Raw genomic sequence first — 21,848 nt, forward strand, 5'->3', positions numbered from 1 at the left:
CCTTAAAAAAAAAAAAAAAAAAAAAGGAAGATTGGCAACAGTTGTTAGCCTAGGTGCCAAAAAAAAAAAAAGATGGTGGCATCGCCAGACTCTGAACTCACCTCTTCCCATGGACATAACAAACTTACAACTACTCTTGGAACAATTACCCCCAAGAGAGAACTGAAAACTGGATAAAAAGAACCCCTGCAACACGGGACAGTCCTGACTGAGGTGGAAGAGGCAGAAATTCCTTTCTGGAGAGAAAAACACCACCTTTTAGTTGCGGCACTTCATGGCCAGCTAGGAGCAATCCTACGGTATGAAGCCTTCCCTGGAGGGGTGGGGGATCTGAGCAGTGGAGCATTACCACAACAAGCAGCTTTTGGACTCATCACAACCGAGATGAGTGTCATAATATCTGGCTTTGCTGGCTATTAACTACAGCAGGGAATACACCCAGAAAAGTGATAAGAAGAAAAAAGCCTGCTCTTAAAGGGCCCATGCACAAATTCACTCGTTTTGGAAAGCAACCTAAAATCACCAGGAAGAAAAGCGGACACTCCTTTGGTGAAAAGAGACTCACTTGATAGGCTCTGGGCGCATCTCAGTGAGAGGTGAGACCTCCCTGGCAAGGACCACCTCCACAGGCACTGAGACATTGGTGGCAGCCATTATTGTGATCTAGTTCAGGCATGCTGACAAAGATGCTGGCAGATGCCACTGTGAGTTTTTCCTCTGGTCTGTTAGTCCAGGAGTCTGCCCCAGCCACTAGAGCACCGATTTAATTCAGCTCAGCCAGGGCAGGCAGCCTTCCCTAGAGACTGGCCCCACCCAACAGCAAGCACTTGGGAAACTTGTAGGACCAAACAGGTGGAGTGCCTGGAACCTCTGCAGCCAGGTGAGTGGGTCCAACTCTGCAGGGCAGGGAGTGTGCAAGGGGCAGGCCTACGTTGCGGAGAGTGTGTGGGGCCTCTGCAGCGGGGCTACTGGGTCCGCTTCAGTGGGTCAGGGTGTGCGCACAGGGCAAAACTGTGTTATGGGGTGTGTGGCCCTGTGGGTGGTGGGACGTGTCAGCTGCAGCAGATTTGTGCTTCTCAAACAGCCACATAGGGATCAGCCCCACCTTTGAAAGGCTGAAACAACTGGGTGTTCCCATGCCTGGAGCCGGCTCCAATCAACTGCAATCCTGAGAAAGCTGACAACAGCCTTGCAGGCTGGAGGCCTACAGCAATTGTAAGCCTCTGAGCCTAGCAACCAGCCATGCTGGGAGCCTACTCACTTAACAGGAAAACTGCAACAGGAATGTGCTATTAGACCTTACAGCCAACAGTGCTGGGGCTCCCCATGCCTGATAAAGTGACTGAAAGAACCACAGCGGCCACACACAGCTGAGCATTACAACCAGCTGACCAGGGGGGCAAGAGCAACCCTGCCACAACAGAAGGACAGATGCAAGCCACACAGGGGACACTCCAGGAATATTTGGAACTTGGGATGAGAGGGAAGCACACTGCTGAGCCTCATAAGGCATCTCTTACATAAGGCCACCTTCCAAGATTGAGAGACATAGCTGACTTACCTAATACACAGATATAAGCACAGAGAAAAAGCCAAAATGAGGAGACAAAAGAATATGTCCAAAGTAAGGGAACAGGACAAAATCACAGAAAAAGAACTAAACAAAACAGAGATAAATAACCTACCCGACAAAGAGTACAAACTAATAGTCATCAGGATGCTCACTGATCTTGGGAGAAGAATGGATGAATTCAGTGAGAACTTCAACAGAGAATTGGAAAGTATAACAAGAACAATAAAAAATGAATACAACACTGGAAATGAAAAATTCACTAGAGGCACTCAATAGCAGAGTGGATGATACAGAAGAACAGATCAGCCAGCTTGACAAAAGACTAGAGGAAATAAGTCATGCTGAACAGATAAAAGAAAAAAGAACTTAAAAGAACAAGGACAGTCTAAGGGACCTCTAGGACAACATCAAGTGCAACTAATATCCATATTATAGGTATCCCACAAGGAGAAGACAGAGACAAAGGGGCAGAAAATGTATTTGAAGAAATAATAGCTGAAAACTTTCCCAACCTAAAGAAGGAAATAGACATCCAGGTAGAGGAAGTATAGAGAGCACCAAACAAGATAAACCCAAAGAGGCCCAAACCAAGACACATTATAATTAAAATGTCAAAAATAAAAGATTAAAAAGGGAATCCTAAAAGCCAAGCAAGAAAAAAGCAACAAGTTACATACAAAGGAAATCCCAGAAGGCTATCAGCTGACTTCTCAGAGTAAACCTTACAGGATAGAAGGGAGTGGTACAATATATTTAAAGTGCTGAAAGGGAAAAACCTACAGCCAAGAATACTCAACCTGGCAAGGTTATCATTCAGAATGGAAGGAGAAAAAAAGAACTTCCCAGAGAAGGAAAAACTAAGGGAGTTTATCACAAAGAAACCAACCTTACAAGAAATGCTGAAGGGACTTATTTAAGTGGGAAAGAAAAGACCACAAACAGGAATAAGAAAATCATCAAAGAAAAACAAACAATAAAATCACTGGTAAAGGTAAATAAACAGTAAATGTAGCAGATCAATCACCTATGAAGCGAATATGAAGGTCAAAAGACAAAAGTACTAAAATTGTCTATTTCCGTGATGAGAAGGTAATGGATAAAAATGCACAAAAAGAGTTTAGATTGATATCAAAAACATAAAATGTGGGAGGAGGGGAGTAAGAGTACAGCTTTCAGCAAGAGGTCAAACTAAAGAAACCGTCAACTTAATACAGAGTGCTAAAACGTAGGTTATTATATATGAACCTCTGGTAATCACAAACCAGAACCCTATAATAGATACACAAGAAATTAAGAGAAAGGAACCCAAACATAATACTGCAGAAAGCCACAAGAGAAGAGAGCAAGAGAAGAAGAAAGGAACAGAGAAAAACTACTAAAATGCCCAGAAAAAAGTAACAAAATGGCAATAAGTACATTCTTATCACTAGCTACTTTAATCAGTAGATTAAATGCTCCAATAAGAAGACACAGGGTGGCTAACTGGATAAAAACAGAAGACCCATATATATGCTGCATACAAGAGACACACTTCACACCAAAGACACTCACAAACTGAAAATGAAGAGATGAAAAAAGATACCCCCATGCAAATGGCAATGAAAAGAAAGCTGGGGTAGCATTACTTACGTTAGACAAAATAGACTTTAAAACAAAAACTGTAACAAGAGACAAAGAAGGGCACTACATAATGATAAAGGGAACAATTCAACAAGAGGATATAACACTTGTAAATATCTTTGCACCAAACATAGGAGCACCTAAATATTTAAAGCAATTATTAACAGACATAGGAGAGATAGATAGCAACACAATAATAGTAGGGGACTTTAACACTCCACTTACATCAATTGACAGATCATCCAAACAGAACATCAATAAGGAAACATTGGCTTTAAATGACACATTAGACCAGATGCATTTAGTAGATATATACAGAACATTCCATCCAAAAACTGCAGAATACACATGCTTTTTAAATACACATGGAACATTCTCCAGGACAGATCACATATTAGGCCACAAAAAAAGTCTCAATAAATTTAAGAAGATGAAATAATACCAAGCATCTTTTCTGACCACAGTGGTATGAAACTAGAAATCAACTACAGGAAGAAAATTGGAGATGCCAGAAATATGTGGAGATTAAACAAAATGCTACTGAACAACAATTGGGTCAATGAAGAAATCAAAGGAGAAATCAAAAAATACCTGGAGACAAATGAAAATGAAAATACGACATGCCAAAATTTATGGGATACAGCAAAAGCGGCTCTAAGAGGGAAGTTTATAGCAATGCAGGCCTACCTCAACAAACAAGAAAAATCTCAAATAAACAATGTAACAGTGTAGCTAAAGTAACTGGTAAAAGAAGAACAAACAAAGCCCAAAATCAGTAGAAGGAAGGAAATAAAAATCAGAGCAGAAATAATGAAATAGAGACTAAAGTAAACAATAGAAAAAAGCAAGGAAACCAAGAGCTGGTTCTTGAAAAGATAAACAACATTGACAAATATTTAGCTAGACTAAGAAAAAAAGAGAGAAGGCTCAAATAAATAAAATCAGAAATGGAAGAGGAGAAATTACAATGGACACCTCAGAAATACAAAAGATTATAAGAGAATACTACAAAAAGCTATATGCCAGCATACTGCATAATCTAGAAGAAATGGATAAATTCTTAGAATCATACAACCTTCCAAAACTGAATCAAGAAGAAACAGAGATCTGAATAGACCAATCACCAGTAAGAAGATCAAAACAGTAATCAAAAACTTCCCCAAAATTAAAAGTCCAGGACCAGATGGCTTCCTTGGTGAATTCTACCAAACATTCAGACTTAATATCTATCCTTCTCAAACTCTTCAAAAAAATTGAAGAGGAGGGGAATCTTCCTAACTCATTCTACAAAGCCAACATTACCCTGATACCAAAACCAGATAAGGACAACACAAAAAAAGAAAATTACAGGCCAATATCACTGATGAACATCGATGCAAAAATCCTCAACAAAATACTAGCAAGTTGAAGACAGCAATACATTAAAAAGATCATACACCATGATCAAGTGGGATTTATTCCAGGGGTGCAGCAATGGTTCAACATCCGTGTTAACAAAACGAAGAATAAAAATCACACAATCATCTCAATAGATGCAGAGAAAGCATCTGACAAGATACAGCATCCATTTATGATAAAAACTCTGAATAAACGGGTATAGAAGGAAAGTACCTCAACATAATAAAGGCCATATATGACAAACCCAGAGCTAATATCATTCTCAATGGAGAAAAACTGAAAGCTATCCCTCTAAGAACAGGAACTAGACAAGGGTGCCCACTGTCACCACTCTTATTTAACACAGTATTGGAAGTCCTAGCCAGAGTAATCAGGGAAGAAAAAGAAATAAATGGGATCCAAATTGGAAAGCAAGAAGTAAAAGTGTCACTATTTGCAGATGACATGATTTTATACAGAGAAAAACCTAAAGAATCCACCAAAAAGCCTTTAGAAATAATAAATGAATACGGTAAAGTTGCAGGATACAAAATCAACATATAAAAATCAGTTGCGTTTCTAAAAATCAACAATGAAGGAGCAGAAAGAGAAATTAAGAATACAATCCCAGGGCCGGCTCTGTGGCTGAGTGGTTAAGTTCACACGCTCCACTTCAGCAGCCCAGGGTTTTGCTGGTTCAGATCCTGGGCGCAGACCTAGCATTGCGCATCAAGCTGTGCTGAGGCAGCGTCCCACATAGCAGAACTAGAAGGATCTACAACGAGAATACACAACTATGTACTAGGGGCCTTTGGGGAGAAGAAGAAAAATGAATACAATCCCATTTACAATTGCAACAAAAAGAATAAAATACCTAGGAATAAATTTAACCAAGGAGATGAAAGACCTGTATACTGAAAACTATAAAACATTGTTGAAAGAAACTGAAGACACAAAGAAAAAGATATCCCATGCTCTTGGAGTGGAAGAATTAACATAGTTAAAATGTCCATCTTTCTTAAAGCAATCTACAGATTTAATGCAATCCCTGTCAAAGTTCCAATGACATTTTTCACGGATATAGAACAAAGAATCCTAAAATTTATATGGAACAACAAAAGACCCCGAATAGCCAAAGGAATCCTGAGAAAAAAGAACAAAGCTAGAGGTATCACACTCAGTGATTTCAAAATATACTACAAAGCCATAGTAACCAAAACAGCATTGTACAGTCACAAAAACAGACACATAAATCAATAGACAGAACTGAAAGCCAAGAAACAAAACCACACATCTCTGGACAGCTAATTTTTGAGAACGGAGTCAAGAACATACAATGGAGAAAGGAAGTCTTTTCAATAAATGGCATTGGGAAAACTGGACAGCCACATGCAAAAGAATGAAAGTAGACCATGATCTTATAACATACACAAAAATTAACTCAAAATGGATTAAAGGCTTGAATGTAAGACCTGAAACCACAAAAATTCTAGAAGAAAACATAGGCAGTACGTTCTTCAACATCAGTCTTGGCAGCATATTTTCAAGTACCATGTCTGATGGCGTAAGGGGAACAATAGAAAAAATAAACAAATGGGACTACATCAAACTAAAAAGCTTCTGCACAGCAAAGGAAACCATCAACAAAACAAAAAGACAACCTAACAATTGGGAGAAGATATTTGCAAACCATATATCTGATAAGTGGTTAATATCAAAATATATAGAGAACTCATATATCTCAATGACAAAAAAAGTAACAACCCAATCAAAAAATGAGCAAAAGATCTGAAAAGATATTTCTCCAAAGAAGATATATAGATGGCCTATAGGGACAGGAAAAAAATCTTCAACATCACTAATTACCAGGGAAATGCAAATCAAAACTACAATGAGATATCACCTCATGCCCATTAGAACGGTTATAATTAACAAGACAGGAAATAAGTATTGGAGAGGATGTGGAGAAAAGGGAACTCTCATACACTGCTGGTGGGAATGAAAACTGGTGCAGCTTCTATGGAAAACAGTACAGAGATTCCTCAAAAAATTAAGAACAGAACTACCATATGATCCAGCTATTTCATTGCTGGGTATTTATCCAAAGAACATGAAAACCCAAATGCATATAGATATATGCACCCCTATGTTCACTGCAGCATTATTCACAATAGACAAGTCTTAGAAGCAACCTAGGTGCCCATCAAGGGACAAATGGATAAAGAAGATGTGGTATATATACACAATGGAATACTATTCAGCCATAAAAAATTATGAAATTTTGCCATTTGTGACAACATGGATGGACCTTGAGGGCATTATGCTAAGTGAAATAAGTCAGATGGAGAAAGCCAAATACAGTATGATCTCACTAATAAACAGAAGGTAAAAACAACAACAAGCAGGGGGCCCATGGCCAAGTGGTGAAGTATGCACGCTCCACTTTGGCAGCTCAGGGTTTCACTGGTTCAGATCCTGGGCACAGACATGGCACTGCTCATCAGGCCATGCTGAGGTGGCGTCCCACATAGCACAACCAGAAGGACCTACAACTAGAGTATACAACTATGTACTGGGGGGTTTGGGGAGAAGAAGAAGAAGAAGAAAAAAGAAGAAGATTGGCAACAGTTGTTAGCTCAGGTACCAATCTCAAAAACAAACAAACACATAGAGACAGAGATTGGATTGGTGGTTACCAGAGGGGAAGGGGGAGGGAGGAGGGCAAAAGGGGTGATTAGGCACCTGTGTGTGGTGATGGATTGTTATTAGTCTTTGCGTGATGAATGATGTAATCTACACAGAAATCAAAATATAACAATGTACACCTGAAATTTATATGATGTTAGAAACCAATGTTACTGCAATTAAAAAAAGGTATAAAAAAACAAACACATGTACACAAATACTTCCAGTTGAAGCAGAATGTGCTTATGTGATAATCAAATCATTCAAATATTAAGTACAATGGATGAAAGGGATCATTTGTGTGGAATTTCAATAGGTCAAGACAAAAAGCAGGATGTTCCAGGTAGAAATACGAAGAGGAGCAAAGACAAATAAGTAGTATAGTACAGAGAATTTTTCAGGAATGGCAAGTTCTCTGACAGCTGAGATCAAGCATGACCTACGCACGACCCATCTAGTCCAAATGACTCACTCCCTGTGCAAGCCCTATTACAGTGCTTATCATTATCACATGGAGCTACAAAGAGGGTGGTTTGAAGGACCCAGGGCTATAAAATAAGGACCTTGACATCAGGGTGTTGAAATAGATGATCTATGAATTATACACTTTTACTTCTCTTTCACTCTACCTTGCAGGCAGCCTGTTCTCTACTTTGCTAAATCCTTCCCCTGTTTCAAGGTTCTACATTCAGTAACTCATTTATTCATTCAACCATCTTTTATTGGGCACCAGCTATTTGCCAGGCACTGTTCTAGGTGCTGAGGATACAATGAAGAAGGCAGACAATGGCCCTGCCTTCATGGAGATAAACAGTGGTGAGGGGTAGGAAGTAGGAGGGGTGGTCAGAGAAGGCTTGAGGAGGGCACATTTGATCAGAGATCCGAGGGATGTGAGAAAGTAAACCATGGGAATATCCAGGCAGAGGAATGAGCAAGTGCAAAAGTCCTGAAATGCCTACATATTCAAGGAAAGGAGGCCAGTGAGTGAGGAAAGAGAGGCAGAAAAGGAGATCAGAGAGGAAGCAGGAATCCAGGTCACACGGGAAGTTGTAGGTAATGGCCAACACTTTGGATTTTATGTTTTCAGAGTGACGAAGCCTATCTCCTTTCACCCTTTCCCAGCCCCCAACCCAGTCACAACAGCCTCTACTGATCATTTCTCTTCTTGTACATACCACCTGTACTTTTATTTGCCAGTTAGTCTATACTCCATGGATTTGTGTTCATCTCTTATGTATCAGTCCTATCTCCTCCACTATGCCTCAAGGGCAAGCATTATGTCATATTCTCCTCTGCATACCCAGGGCCTGGCACCTAAGTGGTACTCAATAAATCTTGTGGGAAGGTGATAATGATGATGTAATCCCTTAGAGTCCCTTCCAGCTGTAAGAGCTATGATTCCTTTGAACTCTTCCGACAAACTAGTTTGCACGATGACTCAGAGGACTGACATCTTTTTACATATTTCGAGATTAGAGTCATGCCACTTTCAGGCTTTCTATCCATCAAATGACTGGGATGAATTACATCAGAGTTTTTGTTTAAATGAAGGCTGCACTCTTGGAATGGGGTCTCCTTACATGGAACTACTTATTAGTATTCGTACTTTAAGACACTTGAACCTCAGGAGAGGCATAAATTGCTATTAAATAAATGCTATCCAGATGTGACCCCAACACCAGGCATTAAACACGCCCTGAAATTCTTTGCTGCTTCTCCTCGTGACAGGTAAAGATCAATTCCCCTCCCCTTGAGACTGGGTTAGTCTTAGTGACTTACTTGAGAAGTGGTGTTCTGGGACTTATGGGGCTATGTCATAAGAAGCCTTGAACCTTAAAGTTTCTATCTACATCTTTTGGGAATACTTCCTCTGGAAAACCAGCTGCCATGCTGTGAGTAGCCAAAGCACATGCAGAGACGATGTATCGGTGCTCAGACCAACAGCCCCAGTGGAGCACCTTGCCAAGAGCCAGCTTCAACTGCCAGCAGAACCAGCCCAGGAACCAGACACAGGAGTGAGGAAGCCATCTTATAGGTGGACCCTCCAGCTCCAACTGCCTCAGTTGACACCACATGGATCAGAGACAAACCACCCAGCTGAGCCCTTCCTGAATTCCTAACCCACAAAATCATGAACAAAATAAAACATTTGTTTTAGTCTGCCAAGTTTGGGGGTAGTTTGTTATACAGGACTAGATTTTTTTAATTAAAAAAAAAAATCATCAAGCAACATCACAACACACAAGACTGCCTCTCCCCCAGTCACTTATAAAAGTGACAGATACACACAGTCCAAGGTTTGTCTCATGTCCAGTGACTACTCTGCCCAGAGATTTGATTCACAGGACATGAGGAAGACAGACAGGTGACTTTGAATGAGTACCCTGAATCAATCTTACTGAAAAAATTGCAGGCCAACAAAAGTCACCTGAAATTTATCCAATGCAAAAGCCACAGCATCCATTTGGATTATACAGGTTACAGAATTATGCTATTGGGTAAATTACACATATTTCACTCAGTCTCCCTGCAGGCAACAAAACAATTTATTACACTACTTTAAAAACACGGGTGGGACTTAAACAGAAAAGAAATGTCCAATTTTATCGTAAAGATAAAAAGATCTAACTGCTAAGCAGTGACTGCATGCCATACTAGGAATTTCTGAAATTATTCTCAGTCAGATACCACTTAATTGCAAACAGTCCTCTCCTTTAGAACATCCTCTTGTACAAAGAAGTTCCCTTACGAAAACAAAAGCTCCCCGAAATGGGCAGGCATTTTTACCCCCATGAGTATTAATATCACTTCTCCCCAACAACAGTCATTTCAGACACTGCCAGTGAGAGGCTTCTGGGAAAGCAGTCTGCTCATTGTTGTACCCCCCCCCCCCGACTCCCTTCTTCATGTCATGTTTGGCTCTCCAAAAAAATACAGAACCATTTAGTGGACCCGAGGACATGGGGAGGGGGTAATACAAAATGAACAAATTTTGGTAGTAAATGCTTTAACGCATCAATTTTTCACATAAACTACTACCTTGAAGCTTATCTAATCAAATTCCATTCCTCACATTTTTCATAACATGAATTCACACCATTGGTACACCATTTAAAAAAAATCAAAGAAAACTTCTCAAGAAAACATTTTAAAAGCTAGAGGCATAACAATGTGAAAATGGCAAAATGCTTTTAAGAGAAAATGTCATCTTCCAGATTTATGAGTACTTATTTGCTTGAAAATTAATTCATTAGTAATAACGACAATAAGATCATAACAAAAGGAACCAAATGTCAACATTTACATTGCTGGAAGCTATACGGGTACATGTATTTTTCAAAAGAGAACTTTAGAACTTAATTAGAGAAGAGAAAATGTATTAACCTCTGATGATAACATTTAATGAAAGACTAACAATTTGTTCACACAGAAAGCATTTCTTAAGCGGCAGTAAGTCATTAACTCAGCATAACCCATGTCTAAAAACATAAGTATTTATATTCCTATGCTGCGTCACATTTCTAAAACTGCCTAAAAGGCACAAGTAGCTGCTAACACCATTAAAAGTAAATATAGTGACATTTTGGTTACGTGGCTCTGACAATCAATAAAATGAAAGTTAATGGGAACTTAAGAAATGAAGCAGAGGACATAAATCGTGTTCTTTTCATGTAAGTGAGAACATTCGCAGCTCCCTGTCTTCCAGCTCTGGGAGCCATTACTTAACATGTTAAATTCAAAAGAAAAGGAATGTGTTTAGGATAATAATGAAAGCTAGTTTGGCTAAATGTCAAACCACATGGTACTCAGTTTCCTGCACCTTCTGTATGACCAAGAAAGTCAAACCCTGTTCAGCGGTTTTCTCTAATGCAAAAGCAGTTAATGGGGGAAATGAATGTATTTCAAATCACTAAGGTGGTCTGTGTGACATGTTCAGACAGACAGGAGCCTGTTACCAGGGCACAGAGGACTTACCTTTCCCTTTTGAAATGGTCCTGCCTCAGAAAAAGGCCTTTCCTTAATACATGGCTACATAAAAGGGAACCTGTTATATGAGAATTTAATCATAATGTTCTCCTCTGAGCCCCAAATATGAAAAGAATTAAATAATTTTAAACATCAAATTATTTCATTTAATTAAATATTTTTTTCAGTTTCAAGAGTGCTTATCTGCTCCGTAAATGTATCCACTCAATAAATAATTACTGATGTCTTCTATGGGGCAGTCACTGTCCAAGGATACAGGGCAAACCAGGCAATTAAGGCAGCCCCACTTCTCCAGTCTAAGGAGGGTAACTCCCTGATCAAGCAACAAACAAGCCCAATCAAGCGCAGAGGATAGTTTCAAACTGTGAAATGCTACAGAGGAAACAGACCAGGAGAGCATGAAAGAAAGTGACCTGGGAGGTGTCTAACTTGGACTGACGGGGTAGGCCTCACTCAAGAGGCCTGACACCTAAATTACCAGAAGGGGCTAATTACAGAGCAAAACTTGAGAGGGCACACCAGAGAGAGGGAACAGCTGGAACAAAGGCCAGGCAGGAACTCACTGGCCACGGAGAGACAGAGGAGGCCTGTGTGGCTGAAGCCAGGAGGAGGGAGAATGGTAAATGTGACTGGAGCAGCCACAGGAGCTGTCAGATCACAGGGGCCTCGTGGGCTTTCGGGAGGAGTTCCAAGTTTATTCTCAGTATGATGGGAAGCCACCGGAGGAGGGGTGAAGCAGAGGAATAACATAACCCGGTTTGTATTTTTAAACAATGGTTCTGGCTTCTCTGTAGAAAATGGATTATAGGGCCCAGCCCCGTGGCCAAGTGGTTAAGTTCATGCACTCCACATCAGCGGCCCAGGGTTACACCAGTTCAGGTCCTGGGTGCGGACATGGCACCGCTTATCAAGCCATGCTGAGGCGGCATCCCACATAGCAGAGCCAGAAGGACCTACAACTAGAATATACAACTATGTACTGGGGGGCTTTGGGGAGAAGAAGGAAAAAAAGAAAATGGATTGTAGAGGGAGTAGATGGGGAGGCTATTCCAGTAATTGTGGCAAGGGATGGAGACAAGTAGACAGATCTGGGGAATACTTTAGAAGCTTGCTAATGGATTAGACACTGGGGAGGAGGGCTGGTGTGGCAAAAGATGAAAGCAAGGATTCCTAGGTTTGGGGCTAGAGTAACAGGAAATCAAGATTTCTCTTTGGTTTAGCTCCTTCATTTCTTCTCCAGTTCGAGAGCTGGCATTAGAATCTGACCTTCTACTTCCTAATCCAGAAGTCTTTCAATTACAAGCATTAAATTCAGATCTCCAGAATAAATAATTCACAGTTTTGCTATTTTGCTATTACTAATTATTTACACGAGGGCTCAAAATAATTTGAAAATAAGTGTGCATTAAAAATCAAAAGTATATGTGAATTCACACGTGATAGAATTTCATAGAACTACACACACATACGCAGAGTACATGTAAAAAATACCCCAACAAGGTCTGTACTTGAGGTAATAGTATGAGAACAACATCAGTTTCCTGGTTTTGACAAGGTACTATGGTTATATAAGATATTATCATTGGGGGAGCGGAGTGAAGGTACCTGGGAACCCTGTACTGTTTTTTTTAACTTCTTAAGTTATTTCAAAGTAAAAAGTTATTTAAAAACAAAACAAGAAAATTTGCCCAAGGACAGACAACCAGTGGGAAACAGCCAATATGTGAGCCTAGGTCAACTGATTTCTAGTTCTTTTGACTATACCACAATTTTTACTCAAATGTTCTCCAAATTAAAAGGACCTTAAAAAAAAAGCACCACCCCATCTGCACCTGTTTTCTTTAGTGAACAAAGAGCGTCTGAGTTTTTGTCCCTTTGAAGGTAGTAGGAATCCTTGGCTGGATTCACTTTTCCTGCCCTCAAGAACACGATCAGCAGGCAGTCAGCAACCTCCAGCCACAATCTGCATTTGGCCAGCTCTGGGAGTCTGTAGCAGGTGTGAAACACTGTTCTAAAACAATTAAAATGTCTATGCTTTCATTTCCTGAGTGGACTGACCCAAACAATGTAAATGATTTAAGCCATCCGTGAAACGACTCAGAATGGGGCTCACCAAATCTGAGCAGCCCAGAGGGCAGAAACACAGTGGCCTTGGGTGGGTGATTTTATACATTTATCCAGGGCCCGCTCTCAGGGCCCTGCCGGGAACTAGCAATAACGCCAAAAGACCCACAGCCACGGTCCCACTTACAGGCCCCCCCCACAGCACCTACAAAGTGTGCTTGCCTGAAAAGAGGTGTGGCTTTTTTCTTTGCTTGTTTGTTTTGTAGGGTGGAAGGAATGGAGATACAGATTTGGGGTGATGGGACAGTGGGAACAACAAGGTTCTAAGAAGCCTGGAAGGAAGAAGACCCTGAAAATGAGTAAAGAACAGGCTGAGATATTTCCCTCTCACCAGGGAAACTGCCAAGTGGAGCAGCATGCCACGTGGAGGCACAGACAGATCCCACCTGGGATACGGGATTCTCAGTTCCCCCCCAAAGGCTATCACCGTCAGACCTCAGAGCAGCACCCACCTGAAGACAACTCAGGATGGATTTGCTTACTTAAGAAACGGAATGACAGTCTCCATTCTAACTAAACATAGGGGGAAATCTGGAAGCTACAGAGCCGTTAATGAAGTCAGCCCTGGAAGGCGGGGGTTGGAGTGATATTTTTCTCTCTTGCTAGGCCAGTCTCTTCACACTCAAGGCTCACTCCCCTACCCTATGGAGCCCAAATCCAACGACTAGACATCAAGATCTTCCATCAACTCTCCTCTCTCTTACCTGTCTCTCTCTCTCTTTTTTAAACACATCAATTTCTCATTTGAGCCAAACAATCTATTTGCTGTCCTTCCCCTTACAGAACCCCCCAGTCAAGAACCTACTTTGTAAAAGGCAGGTGCACAACTCAGAAAACAAAATGACTTTGATGAGAATACAGAAGGCAGGATGGGGAGCTGGATTTAGGGGGAAAGACTCATTCTATTCTCCACGGTGGGTTTAATGTTCCAGCAAGGCATCCTGAGAAGACGTCTAGGAGAAGGTACTCAGCATCTACTCTGTCTGGACCGCCTCCTCCCTAGTAATCGATGGCTGCCTTCCTCAAAAACCCAGCCACCCTAGAAGCACTCCCCCATCACTTCTTCAAGCTGCATGCTCTGGGGGAACTCCATTCACTGGTATTTCTTTGTAGGCTGCGGTTAAAAGTTCAGAAATTCACACGCATGTCACCCCTTTCCTGCCCTATAGATTACAAACTCCTTGAACGACAAGGTTCTACCTTTCCATTTCTGACGTAATCCTTTTGTTGCCTTTTAGAGACCACAGCACTCTGGGAGCACTCAAAATGTATTGTTAACAAATGCCTTAAGGGATTGAGAAACCTGACACAGCCACACTTCTGAATAGACTGAAACAACACAGTGGCTGCCTGAGGGAATGGGGAAAACTTCTTACCCTGGCCTAGCACTGCTTGTCAGAAGGTTTGAGTTTCAATGATAAGTGACTTCCTTCAAGGTGGTGAAAACGAAGACAAGATGGGGGAGGGGTGTAAAAATACACAAAATACCTAATGGATGGGAACACAAGACAAATGCTCACAACTGCAAACCTTAACTATTTTTGTGGTTAGTACTCAAATGCTAACATTATCTCATGGCCCCAGTACTTAAAAATCTGGAGACTAAAGCATGAGTAAGTATACAGGATAAACCGAAATTAAATCCTCGTGTGAATGCGCCGAGTACAAAGGAGTTTTATCTGTTTGGTTTACCTAATTCTTTCTCTCTTATGTACACTTAGAAATGAAAGAAAAGGTTCAATGGCCCTGGTATGACAAATCTCTTCTGGCAAAGTGTAATTCAAAAGAAATGGCAAAGATAATGACATACTTTCACACAAAAAGTTTGCCCCGAAGAAAGGCCTCTCCAGTTTTGACTCTCAAAGCAATTTTGGAACAAGCATTAGCTTTAATCCAGCACTCCGCGAAGCACGAAGAAAAGAAAGGTACACAGCGCTGGCTCCTGTCATGCAAAGCTATTTTCCGCCCTTCTCACTCTTTATACGAGGAGTGGGCAGTCTTTCTCTGTAAAGGGCCAGAGTACGTATTTTTTAGGCTTTGTAGGCCATAAGGTCTCCATTGCAACTACTCAACTCTGCCGGTAAAGTGGGAAAGCAGCCAGAGACAAAATGTCAACCAATAAGCAGAGCTGGGTTCCAATAAAACTTTATTTGTAGGCGTGGAAATTTGAATTTCATTGAATTTTCATATGCCATGAAATATTGTTTCTTTTGTTTTGTTTTTATTTCAACCCTTTAAAAAGTAAAAACCATTCCTAGCTCACATGCCATACAAAAACAGGAGGGGATTGGACTTGGCCCACAAGGGTTTGGCCATAGTTTGCCAACCCCTGCTTTACATCAAAGGCAAGGTGGCAACAAAAAGTCAAAATTGGCTTAGAAACTTTTCAGCTTGTTTCCAAAAGGAGATGGCTGCTGGGGAAGGAAAGCAGAAAGGAACAGGTGAATAAAAGAGGAAGAAGGGATGCCCGTGAGAAATTATAAAACTACAGCCTGAGGGAAAGAAACCCTAGCAAAAGAGGTGAAAGCTTGGGGGGTGGTGGGTAAAGAAAAAGAAACAGGAGATCAAGTCTCTAGGGCATCTGTGGGAAAGCAAGGGAAGTCAGCTAATGACCAGCCCACGGGATGGGCTGTGGATTAAACTGTACGAAAGGTGACCGTCATAAAAATACAGATTCATGGAGGAGCCAGAATTTAAGAACCAAGCCCACCATGTGCACAAAATTATTCTCTTAGCAGGCAAGGGCAGTTCAGGTGTTAAAAGTCTGTTGGGGTATGTGCGTGTTGGGGGGTGATTTCATTTTGTTTTGTGCAGAGTTCCCGGGAAAATCAGTTGGGAGGGGTCAATCCTGAAAGCTTCAAATCTTCAGTCTTAGAATTTCCCTCATCTTTAAAATGATATGGTCCTAGGCAGAGCCAGACTTCAAGGTTCTGAACCCTCGAACCAAATCCTGCACCAGACCCTATACCTAACCCTAACCTCCGTGGTGGGAATGTTCAGCAATAAGGAAGGTAAGGCACGCCCTCCCCTGTGAGATTTCATGATTCTAACAGTTACTAATAAAGCTGATAAAGTGGATTAATAACCAGACAGGTTAGAAATCACCTTGCACAAAGACCAGAACGAATTGTTTTAAGTTTGGTTAAATGAGTGACTAATGGCTGGCATTCAGAAAACACTAAACAGCAACCACGAAGAAATGCCAAAGAATTACTTTCAGGGAAGGCCTAAAACTAAAGAATTATTACCTCCTGGCTCTGCAAGAGAAGCCGCAAAATAAGAGAAAGCTAAAAAATAGCAATAATGGTGTCATGGGCTGAATTGTGTCTCCCCAAAATTCACATGTTGAGGCCCTGACCCCCAAAACCTTAGAATGTGACTGTATTTGGAGTCTTTAAAGAAGTAATTAAGCTCAAATGAGGACATAGGGTGGCCTTAATCCAATCTAACTGGTGTCCTTATGAGAAGAGGAGATCAGGACGCAGGTGAGCCGCCAGGAATGCACCCACAGAGGGATGACCACGTCAAGAGGCAGCAGGAGGGCGGCCATCCACAAGCCATGGAGGCCTCGGAAGAAACCAAACCTGCTGACACCTTGACCGTGGACTTCTGCCCTCCAAAGCTATGAGAAAATAAATATCTGTTGTTTAAGCTACCTAGTGTGTGGTACTTAATCATAGCAACCTTAGCAAAGTACCATAGTTAAGATGCTTGGAGATTAAGAGGATGGTGAGGGGAAATAAGGCCACCACAGATTCGTTCGTTCAACCAACATGTATTGGCCCCTCCAGGTGTCTGGCAACGTGCTAGGTTCTGAGTATATAACAATGAAAAACTAAGTTCTTGCCCTCAACGAACTCATAGTCTATTTGAGGACAAAACTCTAACACAGTATAAACGTGCCGTAACAGAAATATGCCCCAGGTGCTTTGCAAACACAGAAGAGGAGGTTCTCAGTCAGCCATGAAGGGGTTGCACAAAGCTTTGAGAAAGAGGCAATCTGGGCTAAGTGCTTTAAAAAAACCCACTTTCTTCTGATTATTTGAGTAGAATATACAAAAATAAGTTATTTGAACTGGAGAAAATAAATCTCACTGAGGAGGAGAAGGTGTGATGTGAGAGATGAGAGGTTTTTCTTTGGCCATGCAGAGTTACGGGACTGAGGCCCACAGCGTGGTTATCTATTTGGACTGGAGACGGGGCTCCAGAAGTGGTGAACGTCAAGGTGGTCATCAAGTCAGGGGCGCCGATGAGCTTTGCCCAGGGGGGATGGGGTCAGTGAGAGGACAAGAAGGATTTAACAGAACTTGAGAGGAGACAAGCATTTAAGAGACCAGCAGAGTATGAAAAAGCTGAGAAATAGCAGATGGAAAGGTAGGAGGAAAAAGACGACCAACAAAAGAGGCAACATCAAGAATACAAAAGAGGCAACATCAAGAATACAAAAGAGAGTGGCCCCCAGTGCCAGATGCTGCCAACACAGCAAGTGGCGACCTGAGAAATGCCCATGGACTTAAACAAAGGTCACTGATGACCTCTGTACAAACAGCTGCAAGGGCAGAAGTCAAATGACCACAGCTTGAGAAGTGAATCATTGTGTTTGGATGGGAGGACATTCATGAAAACCAAGGAAATAAAAGCTGCCTGAGTCATCTTTTGGGATTCAAGAGAGGTGAAGAGTCAGATAACATGGCGGCCAGTGGGTAGGCAGGGGGCTCTTATTCTGTTCTTCCAATCCTCTTGGAGCTGCCTGAACACAGACGGAAAAAGTAAGAGGTGAGGCAAGGGAGAAAAATGGCATTTATTGACTACCTATGGGGTACCAGCTAACATTAAAAATACTACCTACATTTACACAGCGCTTTAAGTTTTAAAAGAGTTGTTTATATATCCTCTCACTTAACCTTAACAACTACTCTTGGAGACGATTAAGTGGCAGCCCTGTTTTACACACAAAGAAATTAAAATATAGAAAGGGGGCCGCCCCGGTGGTGCAGCGGTTACGTGCACACGCTCCACTTTGGCCGCCTGGGGTTGGCCGGTTCAGATCCCGGGTGTGGACATGGCACCGCTTGGCAAGGCATGCTGTGGTAGGCATCCCACATATAAAGGAGAGGAAGATGGGCAGAGAAGTTAGCTCAGGGCCAGTCTTCCTCAGCAAACAGAGGAGGATTGGCAGCAGATGTTAGCTCAGGGCTAATCTTCCTCAAAAAAAAAAAAAAAGGAAAGAATATATAGAAAGGAAAAAACAAGTAATCCACCTGAGGTCACACAGCAGAGAAAGGTAGAAGCAGGGCTTCATCCTGAGCCTACACCCATATCTCCAAATGCTTACTGAGCATTTCCATAGAAGGAAATGCTGTATGGCTCTAGGCTGGGTCTCAGCTGCCTCATCTGAAAAATGGGAACAATAACAGTGTCTATCTCACACTACTGACAGATGTAAAGCACTTCAAGGGGCTGGCTCACAATAAGTGCTCAATAAATTGGAGCCCCTGTTAGCTTAAATGCAAGGAGCATAAGCTGTAGACCAACCATAGGCCCTGTGTATCCTGTCTTGGTGAACTGAATAGCTGTCCAAACCAGAAATCGGGGTGCCATCCTAGAACCCTCCCTCCCCCTCAGCCCAGGGAACGAGTTCTTCTAATCCAGGCCTCCTCAGCTTTATCTTCAGTACTGTCTCCCCAAGAAGACTTTTTAGACGTTTTTGCCTAATTGTACTTCTTCCCATAAAATTTTAAACCATGGATATCTGCATATCTGTTTATGTACCATGGCCCTTTGGAAGGCCACAAACCATTTTATTTCAAAGATTTTTTCTACACCACCCCCACCAGAACCAATTTTCGCCCCTTGGGGCCACACCTCCCACTGAGAACACAGGTGCTAACCCTCCTCCCACAGCTCTCTCAAGTCCATTCCCCTTTGCCCTATCCTCAATGCCAGTGCCTTGTCCTCACAACGTTTCATCTGTGTTATTCCAACAGCTTCCTAACTGGGCTCCTTGCGCCCATTTCAGCCAGCTTTCTATCCATACGTCACCAGTGTTAGCTTTCCAAATGCAAGTCTGTTCACGTCCTCCCTCTCTCAAAATTTGTCACTTGTGCTCCATCAGCTATTGGAATTTTACATGGGACTCGAGACCCCTGCTGAGGAGTCCTGGGCCTGAACCCCGAGCCTTAGCTGCCCCCACACACCTCACTCCACCAGGCACCATCACCTCCATGCCTCGGCACTTTCTCCTCCCTCTGCCTACAATACTCTTCCCCTTTGCCTTCCTAGTGAATTTCTTCTTACCCTTCAACACTCCACATAAGGTAAACACACTAATTTATTTATTTATTTTTTTTGGTGAGGAAGATTGGCCCTGACCTAACATCTGTGGCAATCTTCCTCCATTTTGTATGTGGGATGCTGCCACAGCATGGCTTGATGAGCAGTGTGTACATCCACACCCATGAACTGAACCCATGAACCCTGGGCCACCAAAGTGCACAAACAACTACTACACCACTGGGCCAGCCCCAACACATGCTTTGTAAAGCCTTCCCCAATTCTGTCCTACCACAGACTAACTGCAGCCGTCACTGTCCCTTTCACATCTCTGTGTCACAACTCTTCAGTTACCTCTAATGAGAGTAATAACAACTAACATTCACTGCAAGTTTAACATGGGCCAGGATCTGCTCTAAGCACTTTACATGTATCATCTCATTTATTTGGCGTGCTCGAGGACAAGGATTATACCTTATTAATTTCTGTACCTGTTTAACTGCTGGCCCACAGTAGGCATTCAATAAATGCTTGCTGAGATAATGCAGGAAGCCAAGTTTTGGAGTTTCTCGCACCCTCCGACTTATACGCTGCCTCCAACAACAGTTTATGGTGTTTACCCTGGTGATGAGGAGGGGGATGGGATGTGATTATTCTGCAAAGGTTTTAACAGTGACTTTGAAATACACTCTATGATTTAGTGAAAAAAGCCATTAGGAATGCCTTTCCCAGTGCAAGAAGGAAAAAAATCTAACCTCCTATCCAGAACACTCACATATTTACAAATCTAGGCAATCTGAAGGACTCAAACATATCTTAAAACGACACCAGCAAAGACTTAATCACCTATAGTCTAATAGTTTGGGAAAAACAATGAAGAGAAAAGATTTAGAAACATAATATTTAAAAGCATACAAACAGGAGGCTTTGAAAAAATCAGGTTATATAATAATCTAGTGAAACACTTTGAAATACAATACTCATAGAAAGATAAACAGAAAAATACTTTAAATAGCAGAGTGAAAACTTTTCGTCGCAGTTCCTTAAGAGTCACTGGAGAAGGTCATTTAAGTCCAGCGCGCCCCACCCCCAACCTCTGCTAACTGAAATGGCAACTAGCCTTACTAATAATGTGAAAAGACTACTTTAAGTTGATTCAGAAAGTTTTATTCTCTGAAGTAAAAAAAATTCGAATATGTATTTACACACACATGTATAATCTTCTGAGTTTTACTCTTGGCTTGGCATCACACAAGAAACTCTCAATTTAAGTGTTACTATCAAGTAAATAACTTTCTGGAAATGAGCAGAGTTCAGAAAAGAGAGAACTTCTAAAACAGAATTTCCTATGATAAGAAGCCAAACATTGCATTTCACTACTCATTTATTATAAACCATGGTTATCTCTGGGCAATAAGATTATGGGTGATTTCCATTTTCTCGATACCTTTCTAGAGCCTTTTTTTTAAACAACAAATATGGGTTGCTTTCATATTCAGGAAAAAAGCTATTTTCCCTTTAAAAAAACGTATTTTTTGTTAAACTAATAACAAACATTTGTTATTAATTTACGAGTCACTTTCATGTATGACAGCTAATTTCCCAATATGATAACAAATAAAGACATTTTAAACCGCTGCATCTGATAAGTGCTGTGAGGCCCCATACTGATCTGACGCACCTCCGAAGAAATGTGAGGTCTGTCTCCTCTCTTTGAATCCGGGCTTTGGGACAGCCTCACCGAAAGAACACAGTGAAAGTTAAACTACGCCAGTGCCCCGGCCCAGCCTTAAGAAACTGGCAGCTTCCACTTCCTGCCTCTTGACACTCAACCACCATACTGTGAGGAAATCCCAGCCACGTGTAGAAAGGCCAGTGTGGAGAGGAACCGACAAGCAGCACCAGTTTACCAGAAATGTGAGTGACTCATCTGGGAAACGGACACTCCAGCCCCAGTGGAGCCACCCCCACGGACACCATGTGGAACAAAAATGAGGTGTCCCTTCTGAGCCCTGCCCAAATTACGCATTCATGAGTAAAATAAATGACTGTTATTTTAAGCCACTAAGTTTTGGAGTAGCTTGTTATACAACAAAAGATACCATATTATATTTTATTTATTTGCCTCTACCTTTCCCCAGTTACAACGGAAACTCTCTGAGGGTATGACTCTGTCTTTACGGTCATCTTTATGGTCACTCCTTCAGTC

The 21,848-nt window shown here is 41.6% G+C and overlaps 1 protein-coding gene and 1 long non-coding RNA gene across 10 annotated transcripts in view; both read right to left on the reverse strand.

Moving 5' to 3' along the window:
* SOCS2 (suppressor of cytokine signaling 2) overlaps positions 1-21,848 on the reverse strand; it is a 277,036-nt gene that overhangs the window by 149,788 nt on the left and 105,400 nt on the right. The window lies entirely within an intron of this gene.
* On the reverse strand, positions 17,986-21,386 carry LOC124230435 (uncharacterized). Its single transcript, XR_006886180.1, has 3 exons — positions 21,321-21,386; positions 20,131-20,260; positions 17,986-18,116 (listed from the first exon to the last, which is right to left on the reverse strand). It is a non-coding gene; the product is annotated as an uncharacterized LOC124230435 (long non-coding RNA).

This window comes from Equus quagga, chromosome 19, assembly GCF_021613505.1.
Source record: "Equus quagga isolate Etosha38 chromosome 19, UCLA_HA_Equagga_1.0, whole genome shotgun sequence".
Classification (NCBI taxonomy): Eukaryota; Metazoa; Chordata; class Mammalia; order Perissodactyla; family Equidae; genus Equus; species Equus quagga.